A 24,343-nucleotide genomic window follows, 5' to 3' on the forward strand; every position below is an offset into this window, starting at 1 on the left:
GAGCTTGTTTTTTACAACTCTGGGGCGTGACACATGTCACAGGCATTCCCCACTCACCCACGGGTCAGAGTGTTGTTGAGCGTGCGCATGGTACCCTGAAACGCCTTTTACACAAACAAAAAGGGGAATGCTAGGGGAAACCCCTGAAGCACGATTAGCTAAAGCTGTATATGTCTTGAATTTTTTGCAGCTTGCTGATGATACGCCTGCTGCGATGCCACCCCTCCTTTGGCACTTTGGTTCTCTGGTGACCCAGGAACGGGTGGGTCCTGGAGCAAAAGTGCTGATGCGGGACCTCAGGACAGGACAGTGGTTGGGCCTGCATGACTTAATCACGTGGGGAAGGGGTTATGCTTGTGTTTCCACAGATCATGGACCACGGTGGGTGCCCGCAAGATACGTCCACCTGTATTTGAAGATAACCGGGACGGGGGAACAAAGCGAACCGGCAGGATGAGTCCGGCTATCTTGCTCACCATCTGCCTTAACATATTTACTGCACTCTCCTCAAGGGTTTGGATTCCACCTCAATCAAAGAATAATGTATGGGTCACCCTGGCTAACTTAACGGGCTAGGACACGCTTTGTTTGTCAGCCTCATCACCGGAGAATCCCTTCTCAACCTGTCTGGTGGGACAGCCCTTAGACGCCTGGCCTGCGCCGGAGTTTCCGAAGCACTTGACAAAAGGGGGTGAGGTAGTTGATAACTGGGATGCTGGGTACCCTGTCTGCAACACAGTAACCTGCACAGGACCTGTAACACAGTCACCAGATCTGTAACTAGATACCTGTAACACAGGATCTGCAACTCCACATCAACCAATGTCTCTGCATCTACTCCTCACCCTCTTCGCTTGCCGGCAGGAATCTCTCATCTGCGGAGACAGAGCATGGCCTGGTACCGCCTCTCATATTAAAGGGGGCCCCTGTAGTTTAGGAAGATTAACCCTACTAACACCAAATATATCTATGATTGTGCAGCACTATAGGTGCCCAAAACGAAGTGCTCACGCATTCAGAAACAGCTGCGATGACAATGTACCATTTTGGAACCCTGGAGAAATAATCGCAGCATAATTTTTAGCCCCCGGGGTGGCGTCAGCTAAAGCGCTCGCTGCACTTAACAAGCTTGGATGTTGGCTGGCTGAGCAATCTAATGCTACTTCTCTAGTTTTGAGTAGTTTACTGTTAGATGTAGACTCAGTTAGACATGCCACACTGCAGAGTCGAGCTGCAATAGATTTTTTGTTGCTGGCTCAAAGTCATGGCTGCCAAGATTTTGATGGGATGTGCTGCATGAATTTATCAGACCACTCTCGATCTATTCATGCACGCGTACAGGAGTTGATGGAACAAACGAAAAAGTTAAAAGAAGAGGATGGGTTCTTCTCTCTTGATCACCTTTTGCAAAATTGGGGACTCTCGGGATGGCTGGTTTCGATAGTCAAAGCAGGATTAATAATATTGTTGATAGTTGTAGTTGTGCTAATGATGGTGCCATGTCTCATCTCCCTACTGCAAAGGGCCCTGCAGCAGGTGATGGGGGCGGCATTTGTAGCACAAATACAAAAAGGGGGAGTTGTTGGGGGATACAGCGGGTCTGTAGACCCCTTCACAGAAGAGACAGAGATTGCAGTGTACCCATAAGAAGGCCGCGAGTTGCGTCGTATAAGGACAACGTAACAAAAAGGAGAAAGAAGAAGATTGCTTGAGAGAACAAGGAGAGTTAGGCTGTGAGAAAGCCAGATTTTGAGCAATGTGAACAGGATTTCAATAACCAATCGTATTGTAGATACGAGCGCCTGTGCTATGTCACCTAACCAATTGAATGCGTAGAAAGAACGCGTGAACGGAGCGTGAACAAAAGATTAGATATATAAGAAAGCCAAGTTTGTAATAAAGAGTGCGCTTAACTTAACTCTTCAAGGAGAGTCTTGTCGTTTGTATGTCCCGACTGAAACAACGTTTTTGTTCTTTTCTTTCTTCTAGTGAGCTGCTGCTGGGAGCCGTAGCTACCAACTTCACCTTCCTGCCTAAACACACGGCAAATTCCTACAGATAGGGCTGAGGAGGCCCTTTCCCGTGGCGTCGGGTCAAGAGGAGGCGTTAGGACGATGCGTGTCGAGGAACAGGGTTGTTCAGCTGCGCTCTGAAATGAAATAAAAGTTTTACGTTTTCAGAAGTTGCCTTCATGCCCCCAGCATCGGTCCCTGCCACAAGTTACACAGCAGATGGTCTCACACGATCTTGCAGCCAGAGGTGCCTCGCTAACAGAGAGCAATCTGTTTAATGAACAGGATACAGGCCAGGAGGGATCTCTGGCCTCCAGCTCACGGCAGTTGTCCCGGCTCCCCCACGCCACGCGCTGTTCATGTAGCGGGAGCGAGAGGCCTGTGTTCCTACCGGGGTGTCCTTGGTAGAGCCAAATCCTCCCCAGTGCCAGGAGGGGATGAACTAACCCAGTCCCCAGGGTCCTGCAGAACACAGAGAGACCCAGCATCTCGTCATTGGATGTTGTGCAGAATCCCGGCCTTTTCTAGCAGCATGCAGCGGTGGGTACCGTCTCCTCCCAGTGTCACGCACCCAGGGGAAGTGCAGCCCCCTCCGAGGGGGACCCAGAGCTGCTTGTTTCCCAATGAGGAGACTAAAAGACCCGAGAGCAGGATTTGAGGGAGGGCTGGGCAGGGGAGCGTGCCACCGAGGGGTGCTGCGTGACCTTCCCTCGCACCCTCCAGGTCCTTGTTCCTGTCTCTGCGTCACTCCAGGCAGCGCAGCACAGGCGACAGTCACAGAGGCATTTGCCGTGTGGCACAAGGAGGCTGCGGGTGCAGCTTCGACCCCACAAAGCTCGGCTGAACCAACTTGGTCCTTTCGCCCCCTGAAAAATACTGTTGAAAGCAAAAAGCACTTGCACACAGAGCCCCTGGTGGGATCCGGGGACACCCAGCCCCCCCGAGCCCCTTCCCTCCCCAGCAGGAGCTGGGGGGGCTGTTGGGGGGGCCGTTGGGAGGGGGCGGAGCACAGGGAGCCCCAACATTCCATCCTGGAGACGCCAAAGAGTCCTTAGCAGCGGAGAGACTGAGGGGACCCACCATGGCGCTGCCACCTCGGTGGCTCCCACTGCGCGGCCCCCGTGCCCCCCCGGTGCCCCAGAGCCTTCAGGCTTTCGTGCTCCCACAAACATTCTACCCCCAAGGCAGGGACAGACCCCGACCCACAGCCTGGGGACGCTGTCGGGGCCAAGAGCGCAGGAGGTGACCATGGCTCCTGTCTCTCTTCCAGGTGCAGCCACCCTGTTCCCACCGCCCGGGCAGCAGCTGCTCTTCCCCACGGCCTGGGCACCCCCAGTGGGGGCGGCCCCACAGGCCCCACCACCAGGTATGGCACCCCTGTCCCCTCTGCCACCCCGACACCTTTTGGCACCCAAGAACCCTGGGCACCTTCAGCCTCCCCCTCCCCTCTCCATGGCCACCTTCACCATCCCACCTCCCCTGTTCCCCCCCCAGCAGTTCTGGCACGGGGGCTCAGCAAGCCCGGCTGAGTGTCCCTGCCCTCGCCTGCCCAGTGAATCCCAGTTCCTGAGAATTTCCCCAATACTTGGGGCCACCTCTCGGGGACGAGAGCACAGGAGGTGACCATGGCTCTTGTCTCTCTTCCAGGCACAGCCACCCTGTTCCCACCGCCCGGGCAGCAGCAGCCATTCCCTGCAGCCTGGGCACCCCCACTGGGGGCGGCTCCACAGGTCCCACAGGTCCCACCACCAGGTATGGCACCCCTGTCCCCTCTGCCACCCTGACACCATCAGCACCCTGATGGCCATGGGGGGCGGTTCGGCAGGTGCCCCGGGGGGTGCCCCCGGCCCAGCACAGCTCCATTCTACCCACACAGGGCTGCACAGGGCCCCATGCGGATGCTGCTGCTTCGACCCACGCTTCTTCCACGTCCAGTGGACCACCACGATTGGGCCTGCGCCAGCCACTGCCATCCTTGGACACGGCGCCGCTGCTCCACCAGGCGCTGCCCTGTGGGGCCCCGGGGGCTGCGGGACCCTCCCAGCCTGGGAAGCCCCTGGCACCCCCCAGGGACAACACCCACCACCCAAAGTGACACAGCTCCCAGCCTACGGCCAGCAGGGCACAGCGGTGCCCACAGCACCCACGCTACTGCTCACCTCCATCCCCAGACGCCAGCACCTCAAGGGACAGCCTGCAGGCACCAACAGCTCCGGCACGGCCACCCCCGTGGGGCTACCCCCTGCCAGCTGCGTCACCATGGGCACCTGCGTCCCCCCCAGACCCACTGCTGTCCGCGAAAAAGAAGCTCCTGGCGGCCTGGGTGCCAACATTGATGTGACTGAGGAGACGCTCCTCCAAGAGTCCCTCAGGCTCTCTGGTTCAACCTTGGACGCGGTGGAGGTCGCCCAGGACCCTGACACCAGCATCACCACGCCTGGGGACCCAGGTGGCACCCTCAGAGAGGGGAGAGTGGTGGCCCCAGCACCCACCCAGCTGCCAACATCCATCCCTGCCTTCGAGAACACCAAGGAATGGTCTTCAGAGATCAACAGCTCCAGCAGGGCCTCCCCCGCACAGACACCCCTTGGCAGCGTCATCTCCTGGAGCACCATCAGCTCCCCAAAGAGCAACATCTCTCCCAGGAGCGACATCTCCTCCGAGAGTGACATCTTCCCAGAGCTCACCTTCTCCCCAAAGAACATCCCTTACTCAGAGCAGGACATCACAGAGTATGACATCATCTCCCTAAAGAGTGACACCTCCTCGAGCAGCGACATCTCCTGGGAGAGCAACGTCCCCAGCAGCCCCTCTGCTGTCCCCCACAGCCAAGCCCTCGGGGACGTGGCCGGCCACCTTGCCGTGCCCCACGCAGAGTCTCTCAAGAAGGCCATGAGCCTCTTGGACTGTGACTCCGGTGACACTGGAAAAGCTGCCCCGGTCTGCGACATCGACTCCCTCTCGCTGCCCGAGGAGCTGCTGATGCTCGATTGCAGCATGGAGGAGCTCCTGGAGGGTGCCCGCATCCTGGAAGAATTCCTCTACGGGCCAGAGAGCGACGTCCCCAGCACCTCCTCTGCAGTCGCCCACAGCCAAGCCCTTGGGGACGCGGCCGGCCACCTTGAGAGCGATGTCCCCAGGAGCCCCTCTGCTGTCCCCCACAGCCAAGCCCTCGGGGACACGGCCAGCCACCTTGCAGTGCCCCAGGAGGTGCCCGTCAAGTACTTTGGCGTGGAGGTGACCCGGAAGGCTGTTGTTGTCCTAGAAGATATCTTCTGCAGGACAAAGTCCCAGGAGTCATGTGGGGACACGGGGATGGAGCTGCCGCCGGCCCAGTCTACCATGGCGGAGAAGCGGGGGACGAAGCGGGGGATGAAGCGGGGGACGAGCTCCCTGTTGCTGCCACCAAGGAAGCACAGGTCTCTGGCGGACAGGACAGGGGTGGCGGGGGGGAAGAGACGCCCCCCAGCGAGGAGACGCAGATGATGGGGGACAGAGGGGGGGTGCATTTGGGGGGTGGGGGGAGAGTTGTATTTACGGGAGGGGAGTGGGGGGGCAGATTTAAGGGAGGGGACTGTATCTGGGGGGGTGGTGTGTTTGGGGGGGTTGGGGAGAGAGAGGTGTTTAGGGGAGGGGGGGTTAGAGTAGCTTCGATAGGGCCTTTTCTCTCCTGTTTTTCCATTAAAAGTTGTAGCGGGCAGTGTGTTTGGGGAGGTGGGTGTGTTTAGGGGAGGCAGGTATATTTAAAGAGGGTGTAGTGTATTTTGAGAGATGGGGGGGTGAGTTTAGGGGAGGGGGGCGCGTTTGAGGGACGGGGGGTTAGAGTAGCTTCGATAGGACCTTTTCTCTCGTGTTTTTCCATTAAAAGTTTTTTCTCCAGCCCCGCTCCGTGCCTGTCTGGGAGGGGAGGGAGTGCGGGGGACAGCGGGAATCAGCCCCCATAAGGTGCCACAGCCCCACATGGGACCCCGAAAGGCACCGAGCCCGCCCCAGGGCCGAGTCAAAGCCAGTGGGGTGGCAGTGGCAGGGGGGGACTCCGCTGTCCCTTTGTCCAGGGGCAGCCAGGACAGACGGGTCCCCGCCGGACCCACGGACACGGCCCCACGCAGAAAGCAGCATGGAGCCCCTGGGACAAGGACAGACCTTGGGGAGCGGGAGGGGATGGACACACACGACCACAAGGGCTGCCAGGCCTTCGGCTGGACCCCGGCCAGCGTGCGGGGACAGGCCTCGGGGCAAAGCCCCCAAAGCCTCGGCACAATCACCCCCGTCCGCGGCTCCGCAGCCCGGCTTTGCCTCCCTGCGCTGCCCAATCACCCCAAATCACCCCCACAACGGCCAGGGGGGAGCTGCCGGCCAGGCAGGGACCCTCCTCCCCTCCTCGGCCTGCACCTTGGGCAGCCCCGACACCAGCCGGGGGAGAAATAAGGAAAGAAATAAACAAAGAAATGACGGCAGGGGCCAAAAGTCCCTGGAAACCCCAGCTCTTTATTGCCCGTTCCCCCTCCCAGCTCCACAGCCCGGGGACAACGCAGCCAAGGGCGCCTTCGGGCAGCGGCCGCTCCTCTGCGGGTCCGGCACACAGAAGGTGCGGGGGGAGGTCCCCGGTCCCCGTCAGGGCACCCCCGGCATCGGGGGCTGAGCCCCTGCCCCAGAGCAGCCCCAGGGACACCGACGGGGCGGGGGGAGCCCCTGCGGGCCCCGGGCAGGCGCAGTCCCCTTGGCCTCGGCAGGGCCCGGCGCAGCTCCCGGCACCGCTGCTGCTCCACGTCCGGCCTCCCAACCCCCCGCCCCGAGCACCCTCCTGCACCCAAAACTCCCGTCCCCTGCAGCAGCTGCACCGCCACCGCCCGCAGCTCCCGGGGGCCGTGGGGAGCTGCTCTGCGCCAGAGAAGGAGGAAAAGGGAAGAGAAAGACCAGAACCCAAACTGCAGGGCTGACCTCGAGTTAACTGCAGGGCTGCCCAGCACCGCACACTGTGCTCCAGGTGAAGCCGCACCAGCGCTGAACACAGCGGGACAATCCCCTCCCTTGGCCGCCTGCTTTTACTGTCTTTGATGCCCCCCACGATGCGCTTGCCCTCTTGCTGCCAGGAGACACTGCTGGCTCCTCCTGAGCTGCTCACCACCCCCACACCCCTTTCTGCAGGGCTGCTCCCCAGACGCCCCCTCCCCATTCCCACTGGTGCCGCCGTTACTCCCTCCCTCCCACCTGCAGAACGCGGCACTTGGACTGCTTCAATTTCACACCGCTCAGGATTGCCCAACGCTCCAAGCCATCTAGAGCCTTCTGCAAGGCCTCTTGGCCCTCAACACACTCAACAGCACCTCCCAGTTTGGGATCACCAGCAACCTTCTTAACGGGGCATTCACCTCCCAAAATCCAGGGGAGCAACTCTGCCCACCCTTTTTCTGACAATTTGAAACTCAACCATTTCATGATGTCTGCAGCCGAGACCTTCCCGTCTCCCACGAGTCCTTCTCCGCTCACAACTACCATGTCTCGGAGGGCATCTTTCCTCGATAGCCCCTGAGCGCTGCTGACAAGAAGTTCCCATCTCCCACAAACTGCAGGAATTGCCCAGCCCTGCTCCTCACAGCACCAGCGGCTTCCCACATGCTGTCTGGGAAGATGAAATCTGCCATAAGGAGAAGGGCTCCTGACACAGAGGTGTCTCCTCATCCCCTAGAGATTCAGAGACTCATGGCCTCAGTTCCGGCATCCTGGCTGGGCGATGGGTCGCAGACCCCCACTGCACCATCGTGGCTGGACCATCAAACCTCTCCCTTGCGCACGGTGCGACCCCTCCACCCCTGCCCTGCCACCCACCCCGCACAGACCGGCACCTCCAGTGCAGCCCCTCAGCCGTGGGATCGTCCCACTGAGCCCCACTCACCCCGAGGACACCCCAGCTCTGGGAACGCACCAAGGCTCCAGCCAAAGGCACTTGCACCCACAGCCCCCGGTAGCCGCTGGTAGGGGCTGCAGGCCCTCAGCCCCCCCGAGCCCCTTCCCTCCCCAGCAGGAGCTGGGGGGGCTGTTGGGGGGGCCGTTGGGAGGGGGCAGAGCACAGGGAGCCCCAACATTCCATCCTGGAGACGCCAAAGAGTCCTTAGCAGCGGAGAGACTGACGGGACCGACCATGGTGCTGCCACCTCCGTGGCTCCCACTGTGCGGCCCCCGCGCAGCCCAGTGCCCCAGAGCCTTCAGACTTTTGTGCTCCCACAAACCTTCTACCCCCAAGGCAGGGACAGAACCCGACCCACAGCCCAGGGACGCTCTTGGGGCCAAGAGCGCAGGAGGTGACCATGGCTGTTGTCTCTCTTCCAGGCGCAGCCACCCTGTTCCCACTGCCCGGGCAGCAGCTGCTCTTCCCCACGGCCTGGGCACCCCCAGTAGGGGCGGCCCCACAGGCCCCACCACCAGGTATGGCACCCCTGTCCCCTCTGCCACCAAAACACCATTGGTGTTCAAGAACTCCAGGCACCTTCAGCCTCCCCCTCCCCTCTCCATGGTCACCTTCACCATCCCACCTCCCCTGTTCCCCCCCCCGGCAGTTCTGGCACGGGGGCTCAGCAAGCCCGGCTGAGTGTCCCTGCCCTCGCCTGCCCAGTGAATCCCAGTTCCTGAGAATTTCCCCAATACTTGGGGCCACCTCTTGGGGAGGAGATCGTAGGAGGTGACCGCCAGCCATGCCTCCTGTCTCTCTTCCAGGCGCAGCCACCCTGTTCCCACTACCCGGGCAGCAGCAGCCATTCCCTGCAGCCTGGGCACCCCCAGTGGGGGCAGCCCCACAGGCCCCACAGGCCCCACCACCAGGTATGGCACCCCTGTCCCCTCTGCCACCCTGACACCATCAGCACCCTGATGGCCATGGGGGGTGGATCGGAGGGTGCCCCGGGGGGTGCCCCCAGCCCAGCACGGCTCCCTCCCACCCACACAGGGCTGCACAGGGCCCCATGCGGTGGCTACGGCGTCGACCCACGCTTCGTCCACATCCACTGGACGGTCAACAATGTGCCTGCGCCGGCCACTGCCACCCTCGACCACAGCGCCACTGCTCCACCAAGCGCTGCCCTGTGGGGCTCCAGGGGCTGCGGGACCCTCCCGGCCTGGGCAGCCCCTGGCACCCCCCAGGGACAACACCCACTGCCCCACATGACGCAGCTCCCAGACTACGGCCACCAGGGCACAGCGGTGCCCGCATCCCCCACGCTGCTGCTCACCTCCATCCCCGGACGCCAGCACCTCAAGGGACAGCCTGCAGGCACCAACAGCTCCGGCACGGCTATACCTGCACAGACACCCCCTGCCAGCTGCATCCCCACGGGCATCTGCGTCTCCTCCAGACCCATTGCAGCCCCACACAAAGAAGCTCCTATCGACCTGGATGCCAACATTGAAGTGACCGAGGAGATGCTCCTGCAAGACGCCCTCAGGCTCTTTGGTTCCTCCCCAGACGTAGTGCAGGTCGGCCAGGACCCTGACACCGGTGTCCCCACACCTGGGGAACGCAGTGGCGCCGGCAGAGAGGGGAGAGCGGTGGCCCCAGCACCCACCCAGCTGCCAACCTCCATCCCTGCCTTTGAAAACACCGAGGAATGCTCTTCAGTGACCAACAGCTCCAGCAGGGCCTCTCCCACGCAGACATCCCTGGGCAGCAACATCTCCTCGAACACCACCCTCAACCCAAAAAGCAACATCTCCTCAGAAAGCGACACCTCCTCAGAGCGAGACATCTCCCCAAAAAGCAACATCATCTCAGCGTTCAACATCTCCCCAAAGGGCAACACCTCCCCAAAGGGTGACATCTCCTTTGAGAGTGAAATTCCCTCAGGGCGCAACATCTCTCCAAAGAGCGACATCTCCTCGGGGCACAACATCTCCCCAGAGCGCAACATCTCCCCACAACGCAGTTTATCCCCAAAGAGCAACATCTCCCCAAAGAGCAACATCTCTGCGTTCAACATCTCCCCAAAGAGCAACATCTCCTTTGAGAGTGACATCTCAGGGCACAACATCTCTCCAAAGAGTGACACCTCCTTGGGGCGCGACATCTCCGCAGAGCGCAACACCTCCTCCAAGAGCGACACCTCCCCAGAGCACAATTTCTTCTCTCCGAGAGTGACATCTCCTGGGAGAAAGATGTCCCCAGCAGCGCCTCTGCTGTCCCCCACAGCCAAGCCCTCGGGGACAAGGACGGCCACCTTGCAGTGCCCCAGAAGGTGCCTTTCGAGTACTACAGCGTGGAGGAGACCCTGGAGGCCATCCGCATCCTAGGAGAATCCCTCTATGGGACGGAGTCCCAGGAGCCATGGGGGGACGTGGGGATGGAGCTACCGCCGGCCCAGCCCACCTTGGCGGAGAAGTGGGGGACAAAGCAGGGGCCGAGCCCCCCATCACCACCACCCAGCAAGCGCAGGGCTCAGCCAGGCTGCCCAGGGGTGGCAGGGGGGAAGAGACCCCCCCAAGTGAGGATACAGAGATGATGGGGGGCAGAGGGGGGGTGCATTTGGGGGGTGGGGGAGGGTTGTATTTAGGGGAGGGGGGCAGATTTAAGGGAGGGGATTGTATCTGGGGGGGTGGTGTGTTTGGGGGAGGGTGGTGCATTTGGAGGTAGGGTAATGCATTTTGAGAGATGGGGGGATGTGTTTAGGGGTGGGGGGCTTAGAGTAGCTTCGATAGGGCCTTTTCTCTCCTGTTTTTCCATTACAAGTTGTAGCAGGCAGTGTACCTGGGGGGCACGGGGAGGCATGTGTTTAGAGGACCAGCGTGTATTTGAGGGGGTGGGGGGGAGTGTATTTGGGGAGGGTGGGGGAGGGATGCGTTTAGGGGAGGGGGGCTTAGAGTGGCTTTGTTAGGACATTTTCTCTTGTGTTTTTCCATTAAAAGTTGTTTCTCCAGTCCTGCTCTGTGCCTGTCTGGGAGGGGACGGAGCACAGGGGTGGTCAGCGGGAATGGGCCCCCACCAGGTGCCACAGCCCCGCTGAAGGGGGATTTTCATTCATACCTGTCCCTTGTTTAACTTGGACATTCAAGCAGCTCAACTTTTTCTGACTTAGTTCTCCCTGTATACACATCACACTCTCCTGCAATCAGCCTTTCCTTTTCTCCTGACTTGGCCTTTCCCAGCGAATTCTTGGCTAGTGGTTTTCTTCAAAGCTGCTTTAGTGCTGCTGAAGGATGTTGAAGCGACAGCTCTGGCGATCCAAGCACTGTACTCGCCCATGAAAGCCTTCCAGCTCAGGCAGCCGCAACGCAGGATTCACAGCTCCTCGCTCCCCTGGACACGCTTCCAACCTCCGTATGACCCGATTCTATGACTATGGAGCTGGAGAGGCTGCAACCAGGGTCCCAAACACATGGGGAAGATGGGGCAGCTAGAGGGGAGGAAGCAGAGGTCAGCGAGTGCCATCTCACACCAAGCACCCCACACTTGTCACATCACTCTGTCTTTCAGTCTGAACTCCCACCCACACACCAAACACAAGGACAGGCTTTGCACTCCGGCCACTCTCATGAGCACCAGCCCTTGCTCGCTGCATTAGCAGCACAGCCTCCTTCATACACCCACCAGGAACGTGTCGCAGCACCAAACATCTGCAGTGAGCTTTGTGCTGGCTACAGCCCATGCCAGAGAACGACCCCAGCCCCCAGAGGGAAGGTGACTTTGTCCCACGGCTCCTCCATCCATCCTGCAGCCTGCCCACAGCAGGAAGAAGGCACAACGGCCTGCACCAAAGGAGGAGCAACAACCACCTCTTCCCATGGGCCACCAGCAGCCGAAACACAAAGCCCTCTCACACCTCTGCTGGGCTGAGCTTGAAAACGCTTCCAAAGGGTAACGTGGAAAACCCTGTTGCCGGAGCAGCCACAACAGAATTCTGCCCACGGGACAGCTTCAAGCAGATTTACACCTCTGTGCAATGGGAGACGGCTGAGCCCTGAGCAACCAGGCCTTGCATTTACTGCTTCAAAAACCCCACATTAAAAAAGCCCACACCAAGCGCCCTGCATCTCTGCAGAGAGCTCCACCTTCTCCAGCTGACAGCCAGCAGGAGGCAGAAGAGCCAAAGCCCCAAAGCACAGAACCCCTCAGAGGTCACCAGATGGGGGCCTCTAGGGCGGTTGCTCTGTCCCTCGAGCCAGGATGAGCCCTGCTCCCCCGGCACAGCAGCTGCTGCTCATCCCGAACGCCTCACAGGTCAGCACCCAGGAGGTGCCCCAAAACACAGGCCCTCAGGAGCCACAACACGGGACGACACCTCTCCCCGGTGCAAGGCCCACACACCGGCCGCCCCGCACCGCCCCTCCCCACACGGACAGCCCCTCCCCCGGGGGTCCTGCCCCCACGGCCAGGCCCTTCCTGAGGGCCGCCCCCAGCCCACAGGCCCTGCTCCCCCGCAGAGCGCTCAGAGCCTCCCATTTCCCGTTGGTTGGGTACTCCAGGGTTCACAGCCTCTCTGGAGCGCCTCAGATCCTTCCTGGATGTCCTGCCCTCTCTTTACTTCTCCTTATGTTACACCTAGAGGGATTATCTGACTAGTTTATTTCTTTCCTTTTTGGTAAAATTGCCCAATGTCACTAGCCCTGGTTAAATGTTTGACCACCCTTCTAGTCACTAATCCGGTAGGAATCAGTTTGTCCTTCTGTCCGTGCGATAGGAGATGTTCCACAAGCCTTTGCTGGAGCCTCTTTGTCTAGTCGTTCCCTTATCGTGTCACCTCCGATGGAAACGGCTTTTTCCCACTGCAAAAACAAGACCTGCTTTTCTTACAATTTCGCCCTTCCCTTTTTCATAATCTTACTGCTTTTTGCGTTTCTAGGGTATGGTTCCACATGAGGCCTCTAGGGCCGACAGCATGATGTTACATTCTTCTTCTCAACAGTTTTTATTTTCTTCTTCTTCTAGATGAAGCATTTTTCCCGGCTATGGGGGAGGGTCTACTTCCATTCGTTTCGTTAGGGCAGTTGCAATCAATCACTGAACTAATCCTCGCACACAGGGAATGATACAGCATCCTACAGCCGCTAAAACTCCTGCTACTATTATAAGAGAAGTCAACATTGATACCACCATAACTTTCCATTTCCCAAACCAGGAATCCAGCCAACCTGTCCGTGAGGTGTCTATTCCAGAGTTCTCAGCTAACTCATCAGCTAGACTGGTGGGCCCTGGAAGGGCTTTAGTTATAGTACCATCTGGAGCTGGATTGTTGGGGATGAAGGCACAGCGCCGATTCCCTAACATTACACACACCCCTCCCTTCCCCGCTAAGACCATGTCCAGGGCAATCCTATTTTCCCATGCCATTCGGCTGGTTGCATCCAATTGTTCAGCTATTCCTTTTAATGCATCCCTGGTATAATTAATAAAATTCTGTTGGTTATAGTAAATATAATTCATCCAATCTACATTTCTGTTTATAGTTACCCACCAGAAAAAGACAAATTCGAATCCTGCTCCTATCTGATTCCTTGCTTTGTGTTCATCTGGGACCCCTCTAGGGACTCCAATGGGATCTCTCTCTAGATCCGTTCATCAAGGGATACACCTCAACTTCTTTTTACTCTATTGCCTGAGCTCAGGGATCCTGTTCCTTTTTCAAATGCTAGGGTGAATGGTATTGCCAATTGTACCATTCCACATGGACCTTTCCAGTTAGCCGGCAACACAGATCGCAAAGTCCTCCCTCCACAATACCACCAGAGATCCGCCCGAGGCACTCGTAACGCTGAGCCGTTTCCTCTTACATCCTTGGTCACATTCAGAGTTTCAGTGCACAGGGTAAATCCCCCCGCAGGTTTGGCAGCATTCACGCCCTGCCGTGAGAGGCACACTGGATGGTTCCCAACTGCTGTGGAAAATTTAACGTCTCTAGACTCCAAGGCAGGAAACAGTAAGGAAAGTGAATGACAAGTCTCATTTCCCCAGGCGGTCTTTTCTTGGTATAATGCTATCAGACACCACATCCCTACGGAATCTTTCGTCCACCCTAAGGGAAAAGGGACGATCTGTGCTGGGGGCCTTCCTGTGGCACAAGCAGAGCAATTGCTTTGGTTCAAACTATTAACAGTATATTACACCCTATTAACAGTATACTTTACCCAAGCATTCGTCTCACCGTACCCTCTTTCAATCTCAAATGTTTGTCTAAGACCTTTAATCTCAGTAACCGTTACCAAAGCTGGATCATTCGGTGGTTCCCACTGTTGTATTACTGGGAGTTTAGTAGTCATAGTTGTCCCTTCTGCTTAACTGCTATTTTCCAGTACATCTATTCTAAACCTTCCCCTTGGATCCCTTCCAGACGCATCTGCTCCTATTCCATATATTAGGTCACTTGATCCACCCGTCATCCACGGTCCACCCTCCAATTTGGGTGGTCCACCACAACTTCACTCCATTGTTCACAAAGTGCAGTCTCAGGATATCTCTCTGCGACCCTCCAAATTTCTGGGCACGGGTACTTGTTTTCGCCACTCAACTATCTTTGGGCCTCTAGATCCCCACACTCCAGTACTTGTCAGGCATCAAAGCGTATGGTCTGTGGGGTATCTGGATGTATACTCCGTAGGTGATCTGGGTGTACGCTCCAGCTTCCTAGTGGGAAACACAACGCTGCCCCTATGACCAGCATCATCGCAAAATGCTTCTTAAAATTCATGCCGTACACAGATTTATATCTCCCGACTGGATCATCCTGCCCCAACCCATGGCTTATTGTCTCTTTAGGGTTACTCGCAGCGGGCTGTCAGTAGAATGTACAGTCCACTGTCCCACTGGATCTGTTGGCGGGGGTTCAACTGGTCCTTTTAGCCAAGCGTAGTGAGTCCAACCCCTGTTGGCCGTCCTCACTGCAGTCCCAGTGGTCAGTAACACTTGGAATGGGCCTTCCCATTCTGGTTGGAGCTTGGTTTCCTTCCAGGATTGGATCAAGACCCAATCTCCCGGTCGAAAGGCATGGACTGCAAATTCCAATGGGTGGAGTTTGAGCAAGAAGTCCTTTATTTCTGAGGAGAGAGAAAGAAGACGACAACCCCAGTATACAGTTCTTAAGAAACATATCTTTAGTTTCAAAAGTAGGCAAGTCTTCTCTGTTACCCATATAAGGTAGTTCAAAAAGCATCTCATAGGGCGAGAGACCTATATCTTTTCTAGAAGTCTGGATCCTCAACAATGCTATTGGTAAACATTTAGTCCATGGTAATTTGGTTTCTAAAATCAGTTTCAACAATGGTCTCTTAATGGTCTGGTTTGTCCTCAACTTTTCCTGATGATGGGGGATGCCAGGGGGTATGAAATTCCCACGCTATCCCTAAACTTTCCGCAATTCCTTGAAGGATTTTAGAAGTAAAATGACTGCCCTGATCTGAGTTTATATTCTCCACTAACCCGTATCTGGGAATAATTTGTTCTAGTATTATCTTAATTACCCCTGCTGCAGTAGCTGACACCAAGGGGTAGGCTTCCACCCATCCAGTAAGATGCTCCACCAGGACTAAAAGATCTTTTCGCCTGCCTGTTGGTGGCAGTTCAGTGAAGTCTACCTGTATACTTTGGAACGGTCTCAAGCCGGGCTCTCCTCCTCCTGAAGACTGCTTTCTCAAGGCTTTCTTGTTTGCTTTCTTACAAATAATACATCCCTCACAAATTTGTTTGGCCACTGTCTATATGCCAAAGCATCTGTACTTCCACAAAACCATTCGCACGTTGCATGCGTTCCCCAATGGCTTCCCTGTTGTAGCACCGTCACTATTTCTCTCATTGTTGGTTGACCATTTCCCTTCCATCAGGCAGAATCCATTTACCACGTCTCCACTGCCCCTGCTTCTGTCAGTGCTTCTCCTGCCCCAAGGCCGCCTCTTTTGCCACCTTGTCCACTAATCTGTTTCCCCTTGCGGTAATTGAATTGCCTCTCTGGTGACCTTTAACATGTAAAGCTGCTATTTCACCTGGTATTAATATATTAGCTAACACCTGCTTTGTACGTTCTTCGTGTAAAAGTTCTTTCCCTTTGCTGTTTATTAGTCCTTGTTCTTCCTAAATTTTACCAAAGGTATGCACTACCCCAAGGGCATAACAAGAGTCTGTATGTATTGTTTCTTCTCCTTTCTCCAGTTAATTTAAGTGCCTGGTTTAAGCTATACATCTCACATGTTTGAGCGGACCATGCACTAGGTAATTTTTCAGATGCTTTTACTTGTTGGTGTCGCGTTAAAAGGGCTGTAGTTTCGATACTTGTCTGTCAGAGTCCCAGGACTTTCACTGATTTACTATCAGAGTTCCACCAAAGGACTTTCACTGAATCAGATTCACAAATAATTGAAATTAGTTATTTTATTGAGAGCGACAGAACAGATTCGAGATTGCCGTTGATAAATTCGCTAACTACAATAGCGCTAATTACTTAAGGTTAATATTGCTAGCAAAAATAATGATAGTACAACAAGCCGGGGTAACATTCCCCAGAGGGTGAAAGGCGCAACGCTTACCCAGAAAGGCGTCCCTGCCTGGGGTGGAGGGAGAGAACACAGCACATGGACTGGTCCGTCAGGTATCAAGTTTCTTCTCTCCCAATTTAACAGTCATTTTCTCCATCCTTTTATCCCCAAAATTACAAGGTTTCCCTCCCCTAGGTGACGTGTAGTATGATTTGGGTGGAGAGATGAGTGCTATAGCCATGTATGTTTAGCATGATCTCTAAAATCTTCATTAGCATATACTGGGGTGTCAACTTCAATATGCATTTCACAGGTAACGAGGCAAAGGTCAATTACCAGACACGGCAGCCTCTCAAGGAAACAAAGAGCTACACAAGGTCTCTGTTATCTTGATTTTACTGTCTCTGCTGACGAAAAGCAGGGCTGTCCTGGCTCCCCAAGACTACTCCGTCATTTATGTATCCTGTGATAGCCAGCCAAGCCTTCACTCCCCTGGGCTGCACAAGAGATAGCAAAGCCAGTCTGAATTGCTCTTTGAACACAGAGACTTCACCTCATTATCCAGATTCCACAGTTGACTCACTCCATTTATCACCGCATGTCCATGACACCTCTTTCCTTCTATCACTCTTGAAGAAGCGTCTACGAACAAATGAAGACCCCCAGATAGGGGTTCTTCCCTTAAGTCAGGTCAAATCATTCGTGTGTAAGTTCTTCATCCTTTGCCTCTCTCTCTCTATTTTTTTTTTTTTTTTTCACAAAAAGCTCACTGGGTTAAGGCAAGGGCTGGTAGTTAAAATCAAATCATCCTTTTCAATTAAAATTCCTTCATACTTCAGTATTCTTGAATTGGTTAGCCGTTTTCCCGTGGTTTGGGCTAAAATGGTTTTTACTTGGTGAGGGGTGCTACCTTCTATCATTCCCCTGGCCACCCTCAGAAGACCAGATCTAAGAGTTTAGATAAATAGGCCACTGGCTGCCGCTTATCCCCCCCCACTCTTGAGTTCCTAACGCAGCCCCTTTGTCTACAGTTAACAAATAGTTGAAAAGATTTCTCCAAAGAAGATAAGGCTAAAACTGGAGCTCTGATTAGGCTGTTTTAAATCTTACACTAAATCCTCCTCTTCTGTCCAAACCAATACATTTGGTTCTTCAGCTAACAGTTTGGAATATATTCCTTTAGTCTTTTGAACACACCCCTCTATCCACAGTTCACAGTACCCAGTCGGCCCCAAAAATTTTCTCAGTTCCCTCTTGGTCTTTGGCAGAGGTAAGTCTACTATTCCTTTGATCCTCTCAGGATTTATTTTTTTTCGACTCCCTTCACTGACTAGATGTCCCAAGTACTTCACTTCTGTTTCCATGTATTGCAATTTTTTTATTATTTTTTCTTTTTTGAGACCATCAAACCTTACTGTCCCGGAAAGTTCAGTAACTCATTCGTGGCTTCTTTTACCCTGCCTTCTTCCTCCCCACATACCAGTAATCATCCACACACTGAAGCAGGGCTACTCCCAATGGAGGGCTGAATTGTTCAAGCACTTGTTCTAACACTTGCCAAACAAATTAGGGGATTCTGTAAATCCCACAATGATAACACCCTACCGGTGAACCTCGAGCTGCTGGTAGGAGTGGCTGGGGCAGTCCTCGTCCCGTTATTCACCCCTCTTCCTCGCCCCCAAGTAACAGTCTAAGGGGTCCCACTTCGGGGATGCAATTTCTTTGTCAATTGAAACATCACCGACAGTCTGGGCTGGGAACATATAAAATGGATTTGGGCGTTCCTGAATCCTGAATCTATTCATCTTGACCCAGCAAAAAGCATATTCACCTTCCTCTACTTCCTTATTATTCACATACATGTTTAAAGTCTGACAGACCCAGTCTTCATCAGATCCAAATTTGGGCCAAAATACACTAGGAGATCTTATGGGTTCTTTGGTCCAAACAAATTCAAATGCAAATGCAAACATGTCCCCCCTGGGACACCTCTGGGATCCTCTAAGACAGACACAGGACCCCTAGGACAACCCTGAGACCCTTCCCAGAATGTCCACGGCCCCTCCGGCCACCCCTGGCCCCTCTGGGATGCAGTCCGAACAAAACAAATCATTTTCTTTTTATCTTTATCCCTTGTACAAGAAGAATCATTCTGAAACCTCAACATTCTTCCCTAAAGGACTGTCTGGGGGAACGTTCCCGGGGTCTTTCTTAGTATCCCCTTTTTCATCCCTGGGCCTAGAATCCTTATTTCCCATTCTGAACACAGACTTTTCTTACACCCCTTCCTTTCGCTTCGTCCTTCTCCAGCTGCGCCCCTCGCGGGACTACAGAACCGCGGATCCGGACTCCACACTCGCTTCGTACCGTAGTACGTCTCAGTCACTCACACACAAGTCTCTTAGAACGTCCCGACCACCAAGGCAATACTTTAACAGTCCGATTTTCCTTACCTTGGTCCGTGCATGGAGTTGCCTGGTCGTACTCTCTGTGCCTACTGCACCTATCCCTTCTCCCCCTGTGCTTCACAGAGTCTGCTGTCCAACTGGGTCTTGAGATCTTAGTCGATTCCTCACGGAATCCCTGCCAACGAGCCACGAGACCCTTGAAATCAACGGGACGCGTCTTCCCGTCCTTCGGCGACAGGGACTCCCAAGAAGATGACTTCTGCTCCCGGATGAGCCCCCAAATTGTGAGAAACAAGTTCCGGTCCGAATGAAATAAATAGGCTCAGGCAGCATCCTCTGTGAAGCACATTTTTATTCACGTTCTTGCAAGAGCGGGTGACCTAGCAAGTAGGCACACTTCCAGTTCTTGAAACACACCTTTTTATTCCCTAATCCCGGCCGAATTTTTCCCTCCCCTGTTTCCCATTGGTTGAGTACTCCAGGGTTCACAGTCTGTCCGAGGCGCCTAAAATTCTTCCCGGGTGTCCTGCCTCTGTTTTCTTCTCTTTATGCTACACCTAAAGGGATTATCTGACTAGTTTATTTCTTTCCTTTTTGGTAACAAAAAAATTGCTCAATGTCATTAGCCCTGGTTAAATGTTTGACTCCCCTTCTAGACACCAATCCAGTAGGAATCAGTTTGTCCTTCTGTCTGTGTGATAAGAGATGTTCTACAAGCCTTTGCTGGAGCCTCTTTGTCTTAGTCATTCCCTTATCGTGTCACCTCTGATGGCAACGGCTTTTCTCCTCTGCAAAAGCAATACCTGCCTTTCTTACCCCAGGACTTGGCACGAGGATTTGCACAAGGCCTCACACCAGGGTTTGTTCGAGGGCTCTTCAGGGGCTGGGGGGAAATGAGGGGGCGGGGGAGGTGGGTGGCGGGGGATCAGGGGCACAGGGTGGGGTGGGCGTTGATGCGTGGTGGGTATTGCACAAAGGTTTGCACGAGGGTGCGTTGGGGGCTGAGGGGGCACTTGATGGGGTGGGGGAGGGGTTTGGGGGGTTGGGAGGGGGCAGGGGGTGGGGGTGAGTAGGGGGGGGAAGTGCGTGAGGGGGGCTCGCATGAGGATTCACACAAGCCCTTGCAGGATTCACACAAGTGTTTGTAGAGGGTGGGGGAGGGGGTTGAGGGGGGACACGTGTGAGGGGGGTGGTGAGTTCACACGAAGGTTTGGGCGGGTTGAGAGGCTGGGGGAGCATTCCCAGGAGTGTTTGCACAAGGGTTCGCACGAGGGTTTGCACAAGGTTTTGTGGGGAGCTGGAAGATTGGGGGGTAAGGGAGGGGTCTCACACGAGTGTTTGCACAAGAGTTCATAGGGGGCTGGGGGGGTTGAGGGGGTGAGGGAGGGATTTGAGGGGGATTTTGGGGGGTGGGGGAGGGGGTGGATGATGGTACATGAGCGTTTGCACGAGGATTTGTATGAGGCTTTGCAAGGAGTTTGAAGGGGTGGGGCAGGGGGTTCACGGTGGATTCGGGGGTGGGGGCAGAGGTTGGGGGTTGGCACATGAGGGGGTCGCAGGAGGATTTTCACGAGGGTTTGCAGGGGGCTGGAGGAGGTTTTTGGATGGAATTTGGGGGGTGTGGGTGGTGGGTTTGCACAAGGGTTTGGGGGGGTTCAGAGGCTGGGGAGGGGGGATGGTGGCATTTAGGGTATTTTGCACATGGACTCGCACAAGAGTTTGTAGGGTTTGTAGGGCTGGGGGTGTTTCAGGGGTGGGGGAGAGGGTGGAAGGGGAGATTTGGGGTGGGAGGGGTAGGACGTGGGGTACGGGGGGGCTCACACGAGACCCTGCACTAGGGTTCGTAGCAGGACTGGTGGCGTGGGATTGGGATTCTGCTCGAGGCCTCGCACAAGGACTCACATGGCGGTTCCTAGGGGACTGGGGGGGTTGGGGGAGGGGCTTAGAGGGGATTGGGGTGGGGTGGGGTGGATTTGGGGGTGGGGGAGGGGTGTGGGAGCTGGGGGTGAGGCAGGAGGGGGCTCGCACAAAGATTCGCACGAGGGTTTGTAGGGGCTGGGGAGGGGGTTGAGGGGGGACTTACGGCGTGGGGGAGGGGGGAGTGGGATGGATGGTGGCCCATGAGGGGGTTTTGCAGGAGGATTCGCACAAGGCCTCGCACCAGGGTTCACCGGGAGCTGGGGGTGTCAGGGGGTAGGGGAGGGGGCTCACACGAGTGTTTGCACAAGGGCTTATAGGGGTCGGGGGGGCTTGGGGGTGGGATTTGAGGGGGAATTTGGGGGGTGTGGGAGGGGGCAGATGATGGTATGTGAGTGTTCACACAAGGGCTTGTGGGGGGTGGAAGATTGGGGGTGGGGAGGGGGCTGAGGTGGGGTTTAGGGGCTGGGGGAGTGGAGGTAGATGTCACACAAGGGGACTTTGCACGAGGGTTTGCATGAGTGTTCATAGGGGTCTGGGGGTGTTGTGGGTAGTGGGGGGGGATTTGGGGTGTGTTGGGGGTAGGTGGGGGGGGTGGGGCAGGAGGGGGCTCACACAAGACCTTGCACGAGGGCTCATAGGGGGATGATGGCGTGGGGTTGGGATTTTGCACGAGGCCTCACACGAGGGTTCACGGGAGGCGTTTTGGGAGGGGGGGGGCAGGAGGTGGGTGGTGGCGCATGAGGGGGCTGGAACGAGGCTTTGCACAAGGATTCGCACGAGGCCCTGCACGAGGGTTCGCACGACAGCTCATGGGGTGCTGTAGGGGGAAGGGGCATGGGGGAGGGGTTTGAGGGCAATTTGGAGGGTGAAGGGGGGGTTCAAGGGGGATATAGGGGGTGGCGAAGGAGGAGGCTTGCGCAAGGGTTTGCGTGAGGTTTGACAGGGAGGGCTGGGGTGGTGGGTAGGGGCGTGAGGGGGCATTTGGGGGCGGGGGAGGCGGTGGATGTCGTGCAAGGGGGTTTTGCCCGAGGGTTTGAAGGACAAGTTCCCCAAGGGCTTGTGTTAGGGAGAGCTGGGGGTGTTGGAGGATGTGGGGGACGGGGTTGAGGGGGGATTTGGGAAGGGGGGAGGGGGTTTGCACGAGGCCTTGCATGCTGATTCGCACAAGGGTTCACAGGGGGCTGCGGGGGTTGGGAGAGGGGAAGTAGGGAAGTGGGGGAGGGGCTGTTGGGGGGAGGGGAGAGGGAGGTGGGCGGGGTGGGGGCTGTCACAAGGGTTTGCAGGAGGGTTGGGAGGGGTTGGAAGGTGGGGGAGGGGCTGGCAGAGATTTGGAGGTGGGGGAGGGGTGGATGATGGTACCTGAGCGTTCCCACAAGTTTGCACAAGAGTTTGCAGGAGGGTTCACAAAAGGGTTCATAAGGGAGTGGGGAAGGGTGGGGGAGGGGAGAGAGATTTGGGAGGTGAGGGAGGGGGCGGTGGCGCACGAGGGGGCTCGCGGTAGTATTTGCGCAAGGCCTCGCACGGGGGCTCGCACGAGGGATCCTGCAGGGCTGGGGGTTAGAGGTCTTGGGAAAGGGGTCGAGGGGGGATTTGGGGTGGTGGTACAGGAGGGGGCTGGCAGGAGGATTCGCACCGAGGCCTTGCACAAGGATTCGTGGGGGGATTGGGGGGTGGGGGACGGGTTTGAGGGGGTATTTGGGGGTGGGGAAGGGAATGGATGTCGCGCAAGGCATTTTTGCACGAGGCCTTCAACAAGGATTTCCACGAGGGCTTGTTGTAGGGGGCTGGGGGGGAGCGGTGATTTGGGGGATGAAGGAGGGGGTTGAGGGGGGATTTGGAGGGAGGGGGAGCGCGGGGCGGGGTGTGTGTGCAGGGGTCCGGAAGGAGGATTCACACGAGGGTTTCCCCAAGGATTCACACAAGGGTCCCTGGGGGTGGCTGGGGTTTTGGGGAGGGGTCGAGGGTTGGACTCGGGGGTGGGGCAGTGCACGAGGGGGCTTGCACAAGGGCTCGCACAGAGATTCACACGGAGATTCACACGAGGCCTTGCATGAGGGTTTGTGGAAGGCTGGAAGATTGCGGGGGGGGCGGGGGTGGAGTGGGGGGATGGTGCAGGAGGGGCCACAATCCAACTCACCGATCTCCTGGGTCCTCCCAAACCTCTGGGTCCCCCCTGAACACTTCGGTCTCCCCAGACACCCCTGTTCCCAACCCCCTGGGTCCCCCCAAAACCCGACTCCTGGAACACCTGTGTCCCTGCCAAACCCCTGGGTCCACCCAACTCCCGGTCCACCCCCAGACCACCATCTTCTTCCTGTCCCCAACCTCCTGGGTCCCCCCCAAAGTCGTGGGTTCCCCCAAACTCTTGAGTTCCCCCACAGTCACCCATCTCCCTCCCACCTCCCCGATCTCCTCTGTCACTCCAAGCCCCTTGGCTTCCCCCATAGACACTCACTTCCAACCTCCTGGGTCTCCCCAACCTCTTGTATACCCCCAAGATCCCACCTCCTCCATCTCCTGAGATCCCCCCGAAATGTCGTCATCCTCTTGGCTGACTGGGTGGTGAAGAAGGTGGGGCTGAAGGCCAACCAGACGATGCAGGTGGTGTACATGGCGAAGCTGATGGGTTTGGCTTCACTGAAGGCCTCGGAGACTCCCCGGGCTTTGACAGCATAGACGGTGCAGGTCAACATGAGAAGAAGGGCATAGGCCAAGCAGCCCAAGGTGCCACCTTTGGCTATGTCACACCTAGGGACACCATGGGCATCTTCAGGGTTGGGGGTTCAACCCATCTTCTAGTTGATGAGGGAGTGAGGAGAGCAAAGGAGGAGCCAAATGGAAGCAGCCATCAGTTAGATGCTGCTCAAGGTGAAGGTGATGACAAGTTGGGAGATGGAGCTGATGAAACAGGGAAGGGTCACCGACCATTTGCCAGGGGCGGGGTGGGGGGGAGGACAATCAAGAGAAGAGCATGGGGTGCCCAGATGCCTGGGTTCCTTTTCAGACACATGGATCCACCCCCAAACATCGAGATTCCTCCCTAGAGGAGGAGGAGGAACCAGCCCATATGCCTGAAAGAACACCAGAAACACCAACAATAACACGGATAGAGGAATATACAAACAGGATTATGGAACCACCGCTCCCTGACCAGACCCAGGCCACCCCAGCCCGCTCCAAGTGGCGACTTCCTGCCCCCTCCCCCGGCAGCTCAGGGTGGGCATGGCTCACATGGCATGGAATACCAGGAAAAATTAACCCTATCCCGGCCAGAACCAGGACATTATCCACCCCTTAGTCCATACCATCTATGGTATGGCCCAGATCTTACAGGTTCCAATGAATTGCCACCACTTTCCCCTGCCATATATATATATATATACACATATATATTCATGCAGATATAATGCCCTTAGTTTATGGGCCATCCCTCCAAAGCGTCCGTTGAGTTCTTTTCATCTTTGAGGGAGCTTTGGGCTCCATGTGTTAGAAGAGTCTCTCAGGGCAGGTGAGATGCTGGGTGGTGCTGGCCTGTTGCATGCTGTATTGTCGGAGCTT

General features: G+C 56.1%; 1 pseudogene; it reads right to left on the reverse strand.

The window, feature by feature from the left end:
- Window positions 1–23,478, reverse strand: part of LOC128919038 (kelch-like protein 10) — a 66,571-nt pseudogene extending 43,093 nt beyond the window's left edge.
- Between the last annotated feature and the right edge of the window lie 865 nt (window positions 23,479–24,343).

This window comes from Rissa tridactyla, chromosome 18 (assembly GCF_028500815.1).
Source record: "Rissa tridactyla isolate bRisTri1 chromosome 18, bRisTri1.patW.cur.20221130, whole genome shotgun sequence".
Classification (NCBI taxonomy): domain Eukaryota; kingdom Metazoa; phylum Chordata; class Aves; order Charadriiformes; family Laridae; genus Rissa; species Rissa tridactyla.